The following is a 17,231-nucleotide window of genomic DNA, read 5'->3' on the forward strand; positions in this document are numbered from 1 at the left end:
GTAACATTAGTAAATTTGTCTAGTGAGCTGCCGCCGCCTAATGCATGTGGGAATCCCCCAAAACAAGGTTTGAGGGAGAGAGTAGGAATTTCCTTGTATAGGCTACCAGATGATAACAATGCTACACATGATAGTAAATGAATTTACCAAGCTCAGAAGCAAAAAGATACGAGATTTATTAGAGCATGCTCACAAGTGTGGGCAGGCCTTAAAGGAAGAACAAATGGGTCAGGTAGGTAGAGAAATGGTTCAAGGGAAATGGTCCCATCTTATTGACAGTGCTCTGATCAGACAGTATGGCTTATTCATTATTGTAATCAGGGAGGGAATCCTAGTTATTCCCATGAGAATGTTCCTCTTGATATTTTTCCATCTGTGCAGATTTGGTTCCTCTGCTCAAAAATACTTGAAGAGTAGGAATAGGATCACTATTAATCACCTGCAAACAATGAGAACAGAACCATCAGTCATTATTTCTGAATAATGAGAACAGGACCATATGTTTGTATTGCATTTTACCCCTTACCTAGTGGTGTCTCTGGTTGTGATATGCAGTTCTCTAAGTTCCTGTAAATGTACAGATTTGTGTTTCACATATAAGGCAAATGCCCTACTCTCTATACTATCTCTCCAGCCCTAATTTTATGACTTTAAGAATAGAAGATGAAACAAATAAGAATTTTAATAAATATTACATTTTAAATAAAAAATGTTCTTAAATAAAAGAACCACTGTTTTGAACTGAAGTCACAAAACTTGCATTAATATTTCTCCTTAATTAGTTTATTCAATTCCATATAACTAATTCTGTTATGTGACTCATATCATTTTAAGTATAGGGCTATACCCAGTGGTGCTCTATAGTGTTTTGTAGTGGAGTTCAAACTCTAGCACCACATACATGATTTTTCAAGAACTGCTTGGAGTAACTCCCAAACAAATCCCAAAAAGACACAGAGTTGCAACTGTGAGATAAAAATCCCTTACTACTAGCATTTCTGGTTTTGCAAAACCTTTAGGAGCTCAAAGAGCCCCATTATGGTTACTGTAATTTTAAGTCATCTTAGATGCTATTGGTTAAGTAAGACAAGAATTCACAAAATCAAGAGCTATAACCCTTGTTAAGAAGGGAAATCCGTGTTAAATGTGGCTTTCATTTGCATTTTAAATATGATTTATGTTTTTTCATCATATCAGATTCCCTGAGGATAGACAAGGAATGTCTTTATGTTCAATTTTCAATTCGGTATTTCAGGTAACAATATTTAACATCTGGTTTATGTTTTGAAAAACTCTTTCCAGGGGTGGAGAAATAGCTTGATGGGTTGGAGTGCATGCTTTTGCATGCCAAAGGCTCATATTCAGTTCCTGGCATCTCATGGTACTTCAGGCATCATGAGAAGTGACCCTCAAACACAGAGCCCCTAAGCATCATTGGTTATGACCTGAAAAAGGAAAAATAGGAACTGGAGCAATAGCACAGTGGGTAGGGTGTTTGCCTTGCACGTGGACGACCTGAGTTCTATTCCCAGCATCCCATATAGCCCCCTGAGCACCGCCAGGAGTAATTCCTGAGTGCAGAGCCAGGAGTAACTCCTGTGCATTGCCAGGTGTGACTCAAAAAGGAAAAAAAAAGAAATAAAGAAAAAGGAAAATTAATTAAAAATATTTTCAAATGTATAAGTTTTTCCAATTGAAGGATTCTTGCCTGGACACTATTTAATAATTCAAATAGTAGCCAATTATCCAGTGAGCCTTTTTTAAAACTCCACAAAATTCAGAAAAGTTTAAAAAATACAGAAGACAGGGCTGGAGCAATAGCACAGCGGGTAGGGCGTTTGCCTTGCACGCAGCCAACATGGCCGACACAGGTTTGATTCCCAGCATCCCATATGGTCCCCCAAGCACCGCCAGGAGTGATTCTTGAGTGCATGAGCCAGGAGTAACCCCTGAGCATCGCCGGGTGTGACCCAAAAAGAAAAAAAAAATACAGAAGACAAAAGCTAGAAAAGCACCACTTTCTGTTAGGAAAAGAAGATTCAATAACCAGAATACTCCATCCCCCTTCATGGTTGGGAGAGATCCTGGGTTACAAGGAAGTTACTTTTAAACCCATGCATCTTAAATTAGACAGTAATTGGTGGTCCTTTGGGGAATAAAACAATTCTGTAGACTTTAAATTCCTAACAGAAATTCAGTTGGGTCTTTCTTACTAAAAATATTCAAAACTTGATCCTCCTTCAGTCAACTTTGCAAAAATAGAAGGGACCTCATCTGGTTATCTCAAGCACTCCCACTGTTATAAAACTTAATGGAATTAGGTTCACCTCTCCAGGATAAAACTAGCTCCATTTATATAATTCAGTGATCAGACTTTGAAAGAATGTGGACCTAAGTTTTGCTATGAAACCAAGAAAGACTTAAAACTTTAGAAGTACCTAAATATCGGTGCCATAGCTCTGTCACCTATAGGTGTATATATTTTATAGACATTTTCTTTCATTCTCTAATAAATATTTTAATTATTTTTAAGGTAGAGTGAGTGGAATTGCTGGGTTTTGTTTAGTTAGAAATGTTAAGGACTCCTTGTATATACCGCCAAAGTATTTTTAAGAAGAATTTGCACTTTCCGTTTTCAGAGTTGTTTAGAAGATAACTGTTCTCAACTTAGTTTTAGTGATCCATGTCTTTGTTTAAACTTTTGTCAACTTAAAAGCATGTTGAATACTATTTTTATGCTCTTGAAATAGGTGTCATTGATTTTTAAAACTATCTTCTTAAGTAAATAAAGTAAGTAAAGGCCCTCCCGTTGATCGTCGATTTGCTTGAGCGGGCCCAGTAACGTCTCCATTGGAGATTTTTGTTGTTACTGTGTCTGGCATATCGAGTACTCTCGGTAGCTTGCTGGGCTCTCCGAATCTTCTTAAGTATGTTTCCTCAAACTCTTTGCTTTGCTTATATCTATTTTTGCTTCTGTTTTAATAGTATTTAACTTCTGGCAATGTCTTTGTATTATTAAATTATTTCTGTTGATAGCTTAAAAATAAAGTATATGATAGTTGGTGAATAAAGCAAAAGAAGAAAGAACACTAAAACCTAAGGTATTACACTTATTAACTTTGAAAATTATCTACAGGTAACTGGTGAAAGTAGAAACTAACCCTTTTTTTAAATAAGCATTCACAAGAAAGGAAGAAAAACTTATGCGACAGTTATTATATTCCTGTATCTTTAAACACTCTGCCTCCTAGGTCCAGAAAAATCTTTTCTCTTTCATGGCCTATTGTTTTTAAAAGTTGTTCATCTGCTTTTTCTTTCAGAAAAGACAACTAAGACTGAATAAACTATTGCTTTGGACTCATTTAAAAAAAAAAAAAAAAAAACCAGAATACTCAAACAAATATATATCAGAGTAAATGAAACCAAAGAATGACTTTTACCAATATTTCTCCTGTTAATCTTACTTTAAGAAAATAAAACCATTGTCACCACTCTAACTCCAGGGTTCCAGCAGTTTTTAGATCTGAAATGGTAAAAATTCCTATCCTTATGCCAGTTAATGTCAGAGGCCCAAGGATTTCTGTGCGTCCATCACCTGGGAGTAAATAGGGTCCAATCAATGAATTCATGATTACCAAACTATATGGCACAGAGAAAATTCCCCCCACCCTTCTGGATTCTTTCTGAGTTGCTAAAGCAATAAAATTAACATGAGACTGATTAGTAGGAAGAAAAGATTTGATTTCATATGTATGCAGAATGTACATGAATGTCTCGTCTCAAGTAAATGGGTCAAAACAAGGGTATTTATTCAATGCTAAGGAATGAGATCAGAGGCTGTAAGAAGGAAGAGCAGGGACTCACATGATGATGAGGTGGTGGTTTTTGTCATATCAAAACTCAGAGAGATGCTAGGCAATCAGATTTTGCCTTGCTACACAGATAGATTCCTCCAACAAAAAGACCGTATATAGTAAAAACCCAAACTTTGGGCAATATTCCCAGTTTTCATCCTTCCAGGTGGTTAAGGGAAAAGTAAAAGTTTCTACTGATACTATTAGGCCTCCATTTAAAATAATCCATGTGCCAAAGTGACAAGTCATAGCAAGACCTAACCTAGACATCTTTTTTTTTTCCTTTTGGGTCACACCTGGCAATGCACAGGGGTTATTCCTAGCTCTGCACTCAGAAATTACTACCGGAAGTGCTCAGGGGACCATATGGGATTCTCGGAACCGAACGCAGGTCAGCCACGTACAAGGCAAATGCCCTACCTGCTGTTCTATCACTCCAGCCCGTAACCTAGACATATTGAAGAGGTCTAACTGAACATGTGTAGAGGAACATCTTAAGGCCCTAAACAAGTCTGAGAAAAAAACAATAACAAAAGCAACATTTCTCAGAAACACCACTTTTTTTCTCTTTTTCTAGATATCTCTATGGTCCCTCTCCCTCCGATGCTGTGATGACAGGGGGTTGCTTATATGCCTATGCCATGGTGCTCACACATTATTTTTAACTGAAGTGACTGCTAGGGGTCATCCATCAGCTTGTGGGGCCTACATACTTGGTCACAGTGCTCACCAAGGTTGGCATCTTTTAGTCGCAGTGACTGCCCATATGCTCACTGAGGATCACACTCTTAGTTAAAGAACACAAGAATGGTTGGGTACATTGAAGGTCACGATGATGCTCACACATGTGCTCACCAGGGGACTCACTATCTTTTAAATTCCCCTTCCTTTGACCCCCTTTTAACTAACTCCCTACGCTTCATTGTTACTGATGTTGCAATGATCAGGTGTTGCACACACACCTGGTTGTGGGGCTTGCACATTTAATTGTGGTGTTCACTAGGAATCACATATCCGGTTGCACTGATCACACATCCATCTTGGGACCCTTACCAACAAGTGCCTTTTCATTGTGGTTCTTGTCCACATGCTCAGTGGGGGACGCACTCTTTCATTGTGGTGTTCAAGCACATTCTGGTTGTAGTGCCTACGGTGGTGCTCACACACTGGTCCCTAGGGTTTGCACTTCCTGGATATGTTACTCACACATCTTTTTATTTTAGTTGTGGTGCTTGCTCACACCCCTTTAATTAGGGAATGTACACATACCTGGCTATGGCATGGCCAAAATTCCTTGTGGCACCAGAGATCACAGAGCGCAAAATGGCCAGGCTCTAGCAGCAGAGCCGCCATATCTCTCCCAGCACATGTGGTGGTACTGGGACCTGAACTCGTGACCTTATTTTTAGAAGCTAGGCATTGTAAGCCACTAAAGCGTTCCTTTGGGTCCCTCCCTATTTCAGTTGTTATTGTTACTGTTGTGTTGATCAGGGTTTGCACACATGGCCATGATGTTTACATATTTGTAGCTGCAGTGTTCACACACACTTTGTTGCAACCCATCAGAGATGGCACATTTGATTAGATGCAGGGGTAACCAAACAGTAGTTCCCAGATGTGCTTGGTGCTTTGCATCGTAAGCACTTTTGTCACTGAGCCAGCCGCAGTCTCTTTCACACGTGTTATGCCAACTTAATGGAGCTCTTCTTGGAAGCAGGGAATGTCTTAGAGGTAGAGCATTTGCCAGGAACTTTGGTCCTGAGTTCAATCCCCAGCACCGCTGGAGTTAAAAAGTCACTGCTATATAAAGAACTCTTCTTTCTCACTATGCCCGCCTTAAGGCACAGTGAGAAGACTGCCTTAAAATACAAAATTTATCTAGTCGCTCATAATTCTTTTAATTTGGGTAAACTTATATTTGATTAATTTAAGGTACTCTTTAAAATGTGACACGTTAAAATCTTCAAAAATCATAAAATATACTGTTTACTGCTCTCTTAAATGATGTACTGTAAAGTAGAAAAGAATCCTCTTAGTCTGCCTATCCCAAATTATTGGGGGAAAATCCGAGGCATTCTTTCTAAGTCCTTCTTCCAAATATTTTTGGCTACATTATGTCCAGGTTTGCGAGACCCGGGGCTGAGATCTCCAAGCCTGCTTGAATCAGGACTGGGCCTCCTCCACCCAGATTCCCCATCCTCCAGTAGCTAGGCATTACACCCACCAACTGCCCCCAGCACCGTGTTATCCCGTCAACGGCCAAGACCCAGGAACTATAAAACCCAGCTCCCTGAAGCGTGCAGTCGCAAATTATTGTCTAGTTTTCTCTCTTGGAGAAACCGACAGGCTACCGAGTGTATCCTGCCTGCACGGCAGAGTCTGGCAAGCTCCCCGTGGCGTATTCAATATGCCAAAAACCAGTAACAATGATGGGTCTCATTCCCCTGACCCCGAAGGAGCCTACAATATGGCACTTGCTAAAATCCCAGGGCTAGGATGAATGGAAACGTTACTGGTGCCTGCTTGAGGAAATCGATGAACAACAGGATGACAGTGATACAGTGATATGTCCTTGATGTCCTTGGCATCTCTCTCTCTCTCTGTCTCTCTCTGTCTCTCTCTTTCCCTCTCTCTCTCTCTCCCCTCCCATAAAGGCATAATGATTTACAATAGCATTGATGCTAATGGTTTTGGGGTTTTTTGTTTGTTCGTTTTCAAGGGTTTTTTGTTTGTTTGTTTGTTTTTTGTTTTGGAGCCATACAAATCAGAAGTTACTCCTGACTGCACTCTCCTGACTCTTAGTCCTGGCACTGCTCCAGGGATCATATGGGATGCTGAGGATCAAACCCAGGTTGGCCACATGCAAGGCAAATGTTCCACTTACAGTACTATCTCTCTGGCCAGATGCTATTATCTTAGGAATACAAAGTTATTGCACCACAGTCATCATCAGCACACCGATATTATCCACTTTCCTTAGGTTCCTTATCACATATATACAAAGGCTTGGCAGACTCAGTTCTGAGGCAGAAACTCAGGGTTTGTTTTCATAGTGACCATTGTCTATTCCCTTTGTTTCCTCATACTCTGCAAGTTAGTGAGATTTTTCGGTATTTGTCCTTCACTCAAAATAATACATTCCAATTTCATACGTTATGGCAAACTACAAATAATTCATCTTTTTATATCTAAATAGCATTCTTTTCCATGGACAACAATTTATTTATTAATCTGTTGTTGGGCACTTGGGCTGTTTCCATATCTTGGCTATTGTAAATGGTGCTGCAATTTACAATATGGTATGCATATATCATATTTATTAAAAGAAATTCACAATAGGTATGCACATATCTTTTCAAATTAATTTTTATCATCTTCAAAAGACTGAATCATATGAAAGTTCTATTTTTCATTTTTGGAAAGTCTCCATACTATTTTCCACAGATGCTGAGCCAGTCAACAATTCCACCAACAGTTAATAAGGATTCCTTTTTCATCATATTCACCATAATTTCTATACCTTTTGAAGTGGTTCATTCTCACTAGCATAGTTGATATTTCATTGTCATTCTTATTTGCATTTACCTAGTGGTCAGTGATGATGAACACTTTTTTTTTTATTAGTTTTGCGAGTTCTCTATATGGCTTGGATTTTTGCCTTTTGTCAGATGTGTGGTATGTGAATATTTTTCTCCCATTTCATGGGGTATCTTTTTAATTTTAGTCATGGTTTCTTTCACCAAGCAGAAACTTTCTTGTTGGGTACAATCCCACTTGTTTATTTTAGCTTCTAGTTTCTGTACCAAAGGTGCCAAGTCATTAACACCTCTGAAGTTAATATCAAGAAGTATACCTATATTTTCTTATCTGTATTTTATAAATACAGGTCTAATGTCAGGGGTTTTGTTTGTTTGCTTTCCTTGAGTCACACCCACTGATGCTGGGGTTTTTTCAATCCTGGCTCTGCACTCAGGAATTTCTCCTGGAGGTGCTCAGGGGACTATAAGGGATGCAGGATTGGGAGGGTGGGGGTGGGGAAATCTGGGCAAACACCCAACCCACTGTACTACTTCTCCGGTCCTAAAGTCAAGGTTTTTTGACTCACCTTCAGTTAACTTTTGTATTTGGTATGAGATAGGGATCTATTTTTAGTTTTTATTTATTTATTTTGATTTTGGAACTGCCTTCAGCAGTGTTCATGACTTATTCCTGGCTCTGTGCTCAGGGATCACTTCTGGAGGTGCTTGAGGGACCATATGGGATACTGGGAATCTAACTTGGGTTGGCTGCGTGCGAAACAAGCCCACACCCACTAAACTATCTCTCCTGCCCTAATTTTATTTCAAACAAGTTTTCCCAGCACCATTTGTTGAAGAGGTCTTGCTTGTTTACTCCATATACCTAGATGCTTTGTTACAAATTAACTATCTATACATCTGAACGCATACCAATTCTATTCCATTGGTCTGAAAGAGAATTATTAAATACCATCCAATGGAGACGTTACTGGGCCCGCTTGAGCAAATCGATGAACAACGGGAGGACAGTGACAGTGACAACAGTTTTTTAAAATTTTTTAATATTTTATTTTTATAAAGCTGTTCACAGTGATTTATTACACTTAATATTCCAACACCAATCCCACCACCATTACACCTTCCCACCACCATTATTTCCAATGTTCTCAACCACCACCCAAGCTTGCCCCAATAGCAGGCTCTAAATGATCTATTCTGTATTTCTTGTTATTACTAACTTGCTAAAAATGATCAAAAAAAGGTTTTCTTAGAAGAAAGTGTGTGAAGACTGTTGTATCTCACCCTGGAGCTATTAAACCTTTGTATAAGAGATTACTAGCATGTTGTTACAGGTTAAGCCTTGTATGTCAATTTTTCTTAATCGAGATTGGTTGCCTTCTACTTTACATCCCATCCAATGTGGTGTGCTACTCCTAGTTTATCAGTGGTGTAGACTTTGAAATGTCACTCCAGGAATTTTAAAATTTTTATGGGGTGATACAGATGGAATTAAAATTTTCACAGGATGGTGACTTTGGCATCTGGAAACATCTCTGCAGCTTTCTGATCTCTTTCGAGATTTATTTATGAGTCTCTGGATCATGGCTGGCTAATGGGCATATACGATGCCAGAGGCAGTACATGGACCTGACTGCCAGGCTTCCGGAAGAACAGGAGGATGTGGGGCCATCACCAACTTCGTTAAAGCCTGGAGATTTTAGTACAAAACCCACAAACCTGAGTTTTTCAACAGATTCGTTCCCGGATGAAGCTCATTCAAACCTGCGGAATCTGGTCATCAGCAAGTACCATAGAGTTTTGCTTACTATAGCTTTCGTAAAATTTAAACCCAAGGAATTAATGCCTCCCAATTTCTCCCTATTTTCTCCCTGCTGAGACCATTTGCTGATTTTTTAAATCACAAACTGTGCTCTTCAGCTCAGCAACTTCTTCTTTGGTTTTGCTTTTAAGTGCTACACCTGATTACTCAGTGCTCAGGGATCACTTCTGGCCATGCTTGGGGAAGTATGCAGTGCCCAGAATTGAACCTAGTCATCTGGCATGCAAAGTATGTGCACTCAACCTTTGAGCTATTTTCCTGGCTCAGTTCAGTGCCTTTTGACTTAAGTTTCCTTGTACTCTCTTTCCTTGTTGGAAAAACTTTATTGCTTTCTTCACTCAATTCAGTGAACTTCCTTATCACTGCCACTTTGATGTCTTTGTCAGAAAGATTATAGAGCTTTTATGTGCCTGGGTTTCTTTCTGAGCTTTTGATTTCATCCATTACTGCTTCTACTTCTTCACTGAATGTAAAGTGCTGAGGGTTAGGGCTATCTGGTTTTGCACACCTTGGTAGTAGTCTAGTTTTTTTTTTTTTTCATCTCTTTGGTCACTTTCTTTTTTTTTCTTTTTTAATTTTTATTAGTGAAACACCATGAGGTACAGTTGTAGACTTACAAATTTTTGTGCTTGGATTTCAATTATACAATGATCAAATACCCATCCCTCCACCAGTGCCCATTTCCCACCACCACAAGTCCCAGTATTCCTCCCACCCCCCATTGGTAGTCTAGTTTTTATGTTGTCAATTCTACACAGAGACTGGTTTTGTGTTAGTATTGATCCAATAGCTGGCTGGGAATTCTTCAGAAGCTCAGTGTGTCAGCTTGTTTCCCTACAGACAGACTAAGCTGGACCAAAAAGATAGTATGACAGGTGAAATGCTTGCCTTGCCAAGAAGGCCACCACCTGACCCCCTGGCGCCGTGTAATCCCATCAACGGCCAAGACTCAGAGACTATAAAATCCAGTCCCCGGACGAGACCAGTGCAGTCTCCTGCCCCTGCGCCTGGCTGTTCCTCGCCGGGGTCCCTTGGAGGGGAGCGGGTTGAGTTTTCCTCCCTGCCCCGACAGGGCTCCGGCAGCGGAAGACCTCCAGGACCAGCCACCACCATGCTGAGACCACTCTCCGCACACATGAAGGTACTGGCAGAGGGACAAAGCCACGCGGGTTCCAGGGCCGAGATCTCCAAGCCTACTCGAATTGGAGTCGAGCATCCTCCACCCAGATCCTCCAAATTCCAGTAGGCGGGGGTCACACCCACCACCTGGCCCCCTGGCGCCATGTAATCCCATCAACGACCAAGACTCAGAGACTATAAAATCCAGCCCCCGGAACCGCATGGCCGCATTTGCGGCCGCGCGACATCTTATCAGGACATCTTTTTATGACATCTTATTATCTCATTCCCACTTTGGACAAACTTGCAGGCTATCGAATGTAGCCTGCCCACAGGGCAGAGTCTGGCAAACTCCCCGTGGCGTACCAAATATGCCAAATACCAGTAACAATGATGGGTCTCATTCTCCTAAAGAGCCTTGAATATAATCTCAGGGCTAGGATGAAAGAGACGTTACTGGGGCCTGCTCGAGGCAATCGACGAATAACAGGATGATGAATGAATGAATGAATATATGCAGAAGTGTACAACAGAACCAGTTTCCCTTAGTCTTAGAGGAAATCTCTTTTCTGATTCTGGGGGTACGCCTGTACTCTATAAGCTTCAATGAGGGGCAAGAGCACAGTTTGTGTTTCCTTCTGGAGCAGGTCACTGTGAGCCCACTGTGCTGTGCCCACGGCTTGGGATGACTGTAGGTTTTTTCCTGACTAGCTTGCAAAGAGTCAGAGGTATATCTTCTGTGACTATTATACCTAGTCTTAATCTAGCCTCCTGATCAGGTTTTGAGAAGTGATTTTAAAACACTAGAGCACAGACTTTCAGTCTGCCTTTCATTGTTCAGTAGTTCACTGCTTCTGCTCTGCCCCTAACCTCTCCTCTGGGGCATAGTTCTTATTTGCACAGCCCCACTGTGGAGAATCTCCCAGAACTAAAGTTGGAAGTTGGGTGCTCCTGCTCAACTCTGCAGGGCCACACATGGAATTCTATCTTTACTCCTGCTTTGGCATGGTTTTTGTTTTGGGAACCTGGCATATTCTTAAGGCTGCTTTCTGTACCATCTTCACACTGCCCCTCCCATTTTCAATATTTTTGCTATTCTAGACAGCTACTATGAATATTCTCACATGCACTGTCTCTCAAATATGATGCTTTCAAATTTAAATCTGGAGGTCTGATATGCAAGTGTAACCCCAAGATCACTAATACCATCATCACATGGGAATTTGCTAAAAAAGTAGAATCTTGACTCTAACACCAGACCTACTTAAATAGAAACTGTTTGTTGTTTGTTTGGTTGGTTTTAACAACACTACCAGACCATTTGTATGTACAAAACAAGTTTTAAGAAGTATAATTTTATTTTTTGAACTATGATGAATTAGTTCAACTTAAGATTTTATTGGGGGTATGGTGGTGCTGTGCTCAGTTTTCTCCTGTCTCAGCACTCAAGAACTCACTCCTGACAGTGTCATGATGGCCACACATGGTACTAGGGATTGAACCTAGATAGGCCACCTGCAAGACAAGCAGCTCTGACCATATTTCAGATTTTAAATTGTCAGTACATTACAGACAGATATTTTGTGTCTTCCCAGCTCCCTGTCCCCAACTGCTCCCCCACCCCTTACTTAGATGTCTCAGCAATGTTACACTGTTATAAATATTTCTCAATACCTGCTGCCAATTCTGTAAACTTACATCCTTGAAGATCAGTGATAATCAGTATGTGGATGTGGACTGGGGCGGTCAGCTACGATGCCTGTAGAAACACACTCACACACTCATCCTCAGCTTTATTATCCAACTGTTTTTCAAGTGATGTATCAATTACATATTTCCACCCCAGCAGCAAATTAAAATGGTGGGTGTGAAATACAGTGTTTTAATTTATATTTCATTCATCCTTATTTTGGAAGACTATTTTTGGCAGTCTTAAACAGTATTTTTTTTCTAATGCAAATCTACTCCAGGTCTATTTCATTGTAATAGCAATTGCATATTATTATAATAATTTCATTATTCCATTTTACAATTATTTCCACTATAATCAGGTTCAACCCTTGGAATATGTATATTATCTATTCTTAAAATATTCCTTATGTAGTTTAAAAATATTTAATCTAGGGGCTAGAGAGATAGTACAGCAGGTAGGGTGTTTACCTTGCATGTGGTCATACGAATATGATGTGGTCTATTTCGTTGTGGAATTGTCCACCGGAAGACTCCCATGTCCAACGTTTAGATTCAGCCTTTTGGAACTGTGAATAACCATGGATGGTCTTGATCGACATGATGAACTCAGACAGTCTCTCACCCTGTTCGTTCCATTCTAGGCCATGGGTCCCAATGTGGAGTTCTTCAGCTGATCTTCTCGGTCCTATCTTGGCATTAAAATCACCCACAATGATCTTGTAGAAGGTGTGGTCTTCTTTATAGAACTTCTCCAGCTCCATGTAGAATTTCTCAATTTCTCTTTCATCATAATGAGATGCTGGTGCGTAAACAACGAAGATAGAAACTGCCGGGAGTGAGCCACATCTATTCAAATGTAAACGTCTGATTCCGGTTGTTAGGCATTCGAATGAATCAATGCTCATGGCCAAGTTTGTGTTGACAAGGACACCGACACCTCCGACACCTCTTATATCGCATGTTCCGAGGAACAATTCTTCTCCAGTGTTGAAAACGGCATGGTGAGATTCGTGCCTTCTTGTCTCGGTCAGACCAATGATGTCGTAGTTGATCATTCACACTTGTACCATTAGGTCCTCGATGGATGCATCTGATGCTAGTGTTTGAAAGTACAGACGATCATTTTTGTCTTCCTTCGTTGTGGCAGCCTAGTTCGGCCTTGAGATTTTATCGGCCTCTCCTTTCTCATCCTTCTCAGTGCTGCCATGTCGGTGAAGGCTTCAGGGTCAGGTGAATGAGGCCAGTTGTAATTACTGGTTTTGGCATATTGAGTACACAACGGATAGCTTGCTGGCTCTGCCGTGTGGGCGGAATACTCTCGGTAGCTTGCCAGTCTTTCCGAGAGGGATAGAGGCTTTTGGGGCGACCTCTAATCGCTCTGGTAGGTGTTACCAAATTTAAACCCTATCAAATATGGTACGGCAATTCTGGAAGATGGTTATTTAGTGTCTTATGATGTGTCGCACGGCGCTTTGCGGCCACGCGGGTCCGGAAAGCGTCCTGGAGTGTGGCGGCGGCTGGGTAGTGGAGGTCTGCCAGTGGGGTATTTATCAGTCCCGGTAGGGGTAGGGTGGGTCTTCTGTGCGCAAACCGATCCCTGGATCTCTGGTGGTTGGTGGAAGCAGACAGAGCAGGGTAGGGTGGGGCTCCTGATTATAATCCCTCTGTCACCTGTGGTTGGTGGAAGCAGGCAGAGAATCTCTGTTCCTGGGTCCGTTGAGCCTGGAGTCCAAGGTCTCAGGGAGTTCCGCTTATCTTGTTCTGTGGGTTTTCAGTTGTGCGTGAGTCTCGACCGGAGCTGCCACGCGGGTCCGGAAAGCATCCTGGAGTGTGGCGGTGGCTGGGTAGTGGAGGTAGTGTCTGTTGGTAGGTCGTTTGACTGCTCAAGCGCCCAAACAATGCAAAACAAAGCAGGAACGTTTTTCCTAAACACCTCATCCATCACTTCTATGATGTAGCAGGATTTCCTACTTTGGGAATCTTCTTTTTGTTGTTGTTGTTGTTTTTTTTGCTTTTTGGGTCACCCCTGAGCGCCAGGGGGTTACTCCTGGCTCTGTAGCACTGTTTCCAGTTGTTCATCGATTTGCCTGAGCAGGTCCAGTAACGTCTCCATTGTGAGATTTACTGTGTTTGGCATATCGAATACATCATGGGTAGCTTGCCAGGCTTTGCCTTGCAGGTGAGATACTCTCAATAGCTTGCTGGGCTCTCCGAGAGGAGCGGAAGAATCGAACTTGGGTCAGCCGGGTCGGCAGCATGCAAGGCAAATGCCCTACCCGCTGTGCTATGGCTCTGTACTCAGAAATCACTTCTGGCAGTACTTAGGAATGGGATGGGATGCTAGGGATCAGACCCAGGACCATCCTGTGCAAGACCACTGCCCTACTCACTGCACTATCCCTACAGGATGCCAAGGATCAAACCCAGGCCAGCAGCATGCAAGGCACACACCTGACCCACTGTATTGTCGCTCTAGCCCAACTCCTAAGACTTTATTGGGCTTCCTTTCCACTGAAGCAGCATGCAGATACCCTGCCAGAGCCAGGCCCTCCAGCTCTGGGGCCTCCCACCTTGGAGTGATGGTTCTGGCAGTTCCCTCTTTCTCACTTTGCTCTAGAAGCCTGCTCTACCCACACTCCTCATCCTTGCCAGCTGATTCCACAGGAGGCCTCTGCATCATCCTTCCTCTCCCTGCTCTTTGTTCCTCTACTAGACTTTCTAGACTAACTCGAAGTCATCTGTACTGTTCAAACTACCTCCTCAGTGAGGTCTTTTCTTAGGAGTCCCCTGCTGTGCTGATTTCCAACTACATTTTCATTCTATCCAAGTTCCAAATCTGTTATTAACTTTCTTATTGTCCATCTCCCTTAGGCAGCAAACAAGACCCTGAAATCAGGGACCTACCTTGTGTTACATCGCTCAGTTGCCCAGGACTCCATTTCCATGCTTAAGAAGTTGCCACTCTCACCCATTGCCTCTTTTGCAAACCACAACACCCAATAGAAGAGAGAGAACAAAAGGGAATGCCCTGCCACAGAGGCAGGGTGGGAGGAGAGAATGGGGGTGGTGGGAGGGATACTGGGATCCATGGTGGTGGGAAATGGGCACTGGTGGAGGTATGGGGTTTCAATTATACAATAATCAAATTAGCTTTTGGGGTCTCACCCAGCAATGCTCAGGGGTTGCTCCTGGCTCAGCACTCAGGAATCACTCCTGGCAGTGCTCGGGGGACCCTATGGGATGCTGGGGATCGAACCCGGGTTGGCCGCCTGCAAGGCAAACACCTTCCCTGCTGAGGGCAAATTATACAATTTGATTATTGTATAATTGAAACCCAAGCACAAAAATTTATAAGTCTACAACTGTACCTCATAGTGTCTCACTAATAAAAATTAAAAAAAAAAAAAACTACTACACTGCTACACTGTCCTCCCGTTGTTCATCAATTTTGCTCGAGCGGGCCCAGTAATGTCTCCATTGTGAGACTTCTTGTTACTGTGTTTGGCATACCGAATACTCTCGGTAGCTTGCCAGGCTCTCTGAGAGGGACGGAGGAATCGATCCCGGCTTGGCCGGGCTGGCTGCGTGCAAGGCAAACGCCCTACTGCTGTGCTATCACTCCAGGGCTGGAGCGATAACACAGCAGGGAGGGTGTTTGCCTTGCAGGCGGCCGACCCGGGTTCGATCCCCAGCATCCCATAGGGTCCCCCGAGCACCGCCAGGAGTGATTCCTGAGTGCTGAGCCAGGAGCAGCCCCTGAGCATTGCTGGGTGAGACCCCAAAAGCTAAAAAAAAAAAAAATTTAAAAAAAAGAAGTTGCCACTCTCTAAGTCAGCATGAAAATATATGAGGTGGTGTTGAGAATGAGCCCATTCTTCAGTTGTTAGATGCACTCTGATATACATGGAAGAAAAAAGGCCAAGTTATGGCCAAGTCATACCTTCAAGAAAATTTGAGACTGCAACTTCATGGGGAAGGTAACTAATAATTCAAGCTAGGAAAAGAATCTCCAGAGATGCTTCCAGACCCTGCACCAGGCTGAGTCTCATCTGGGACACCCCGGAGGGAGGCGGGTGAGCCTACCACTTGCCCAAACAGAGCCCCAGCAGCTGAAAACCTCCACACTTCAATCGCTGCCATGCTCATGGCAAGACTCCACAGGCTTGGGACGAGCCTCATTCAGAAATAGATCTGTTAAAAAACTTAAGTATGTGGGTTTTGTGACTAAAATCTCCAGGCTCTCACAGAGTCAGCGATGAGCTACCTCCTTCTATCTCCCTGTTCTTCTGGGTGCCTGATAATCATACCCATGATCCTGTCATATAAGCTAATAATCGGCCAGAGACTCATAAAAAAATCTCAAAAGAGATCAACAAGCTGCAGATATGCTTTTGGACCCAAAGTCACCATCCAGTTAAAAAATTTAACCCCACTCACAATTTTAGAATTCCCTGAGCACACATTTACAGCCATGTGACATCTCAAAGTCTACACCACTGATATACCAGGAGAAGCAGACAACATTGAGATGAGATGTAAAGTAGAAGGCAACCAATCTCAATTAAGAAAAATTAGGGCTGGAGTGATAGCACAGCAGGTAGGGCGTTTGCCTTGCACGCGGCTGACCCGGGTTCGATTCCCAGCATCCCATATGGTCCCCTGAGCACCGCCAGGGGTAATTCCTGAGCGTAGAGCCAGGAGTGACCCCTGTGCATTGCCGGGTGTGACCCAAAAAGCAAAAAAAAAAAATTAATACATAAGGCTTAACCTGTATCAACATGTTAACAACCTCTTATCCATGGACTTAATGGCTCCAGGGTGAGATACAACAATCATCACACATTTTTTTCTAAGGAAACATTTTTTGATCATTTTTTGATTATTATTTTTCATTTTGGGTCACATCCAGCGATGCTCAGGGTTTACTCCTGGCACTGCACTCAGGAACTGGCGATGCTTGGGGGACCATATGGGATGCCAGGGATTGAACTTGGATTGGCTGCATGCAAGGCAAATGCCCTACCTGCTGTACCATCACTCTGGCCCCTTGATCATTTTTAGCAAATTATTTATTTTTTTTCATTTCATTTCATCATCCTGTTATTCGTCGATTGCCTCGAGCAGGCCCCAGTAACGTCTCTTTCATCCTAGCCCTGAGATTATATTCAAGGCTATTTAGGAGAATGAGACCCATCATTGTTACTGGTA

At 42.4% G+C, this 17,231-nt stretch overlaps 1 long non-coding RNA gene across 1 annotated transcript in view; it reads right to left on the reverse strand.

Moving 5' to 3' along the window:
* Positions 1-202: 202 nt before the first annotated feature.
* Positions 203-17,231, reverse strand: part of LOC130044609 (uncharacterized) — a 29,528-nt gene continuing 12,499 nt past the window's right edge. Inside the window, exon 3 of the long non-coding RNA XR_008795460.1 lies at positions 203-439. This is a non-coding gene — a long non-coding RNA (uncharacterized LOC130044609). The remainder of the gene's footprint in view (positions 440-17,231) is intronic.

Source organism: Sorex fumeus, unplaced genomic scaffold (genome assembly GCF_029834395.1).
Source record: "Sorex fumeus unplaced genomic scaffold, SorFum_2.1 ptg000007l, whole genome shotgun sequence".
Classification (NCBI taxonomy): Eukaryota; Metazoa; Chordata; class Mammalia; order Eulipotyphla; family Soricidae; genus Sorex; species Sorex fumeus.